We start from the raw sequence: 1,055 nt of genomic DNA on the forward strand, positions 1-1,055 counted from the left end.
ATGCGTGAAATACGATTTCCACGAAAATTAAAAAAACAACGTATTTCTCGAAAATATTGACCGGAACTACATTTTTTCGAAATAAAAGGGAACGATTTTTTAGTACAGGTAAAAATGAAACACACACAAAACCACATATACACACATATATATATATATATATACATATATATATATATATATATATTGTGTGTATATGTACATCCGAGCATGTGTATCAGTCGGGGTAATGAGTTTTCTAAGAAAGAAATGAAGTCTTCGTCGCTCTTTCCGGAAAATTTACCATAAAAATAAAAGCAATCTCATTAAAAAAACATACAACATCAAAAATACAAAATTATTCTGCACAACCAACTTCAAAGACGATCAATATCGGAATTTAGAATGACATATTTATTTATATTTCAAAAACCGTACCAATTCTTTGATTCGTATCCAATGGAATCGGTCTTTCCTAGCTGCTTTTGTTAACTTTTTTGTTTTTTGGGAGATGGATTGTGGTTTTGAAAGGGTAAAAAATATGCATTCTTCGTTGCTTTGACGCGGTGGAATAGTTTAAACTCATTTCTTTACGTCTGTTTCATTTTCTGAGTCCTGCTAGGCTTACCCCCCGCGCTCGTAACTCGCCCGTCTTCAAGTGGATAAGAGGCCCTTATTCCTTATCTTCCTTCCTGCACATCCCTTTCTTAAGAGGAAATGATGAACGGAAGGCATGGGACGACGTCTTCCTGACCTTGGGGTGGGTCGTAGTGTTTAGGGTTTACGTGCGTGGCATTCGGGACTAAGTGTGAGGGCTTTCTCCGGGAAATTCCTCAATTCCTCCGCATCTCCGTCTCTCGTGGCGACTGCTTCTGTGGTTAGGGGTGGTAAGGGGGTTCCCCTCAACTCTCCTACCTACTTCGCCCTCCCTCCCCTACTTCGCTACGATAGGTCATACGCACACACAAAAAATTTAAGAACGCATAAAAAGAACACTCGCGCGTTATAACGGTTGTACTGACGAAAAGATACTGCCTGTTTATTCTTCTGAGGTAGACGGAGCTAAATTCCGTCGA

Source organism: Hetaerina americana, unplaced genomic scaffold, assembly GCF_022747635.1.
Source record: "Hetaerina americana unplaced genomic scaffold, ioHetAmer1.1.p SCAF_45, whole genome shotgun sequence".
Taxonomy (NCBI): domain Eukaryota; kingdom Metazoa; phylum Arthropoda; class Insecta; order Odonata; family Calopterygidae; genus Hetaerina; species Hetaerina americana.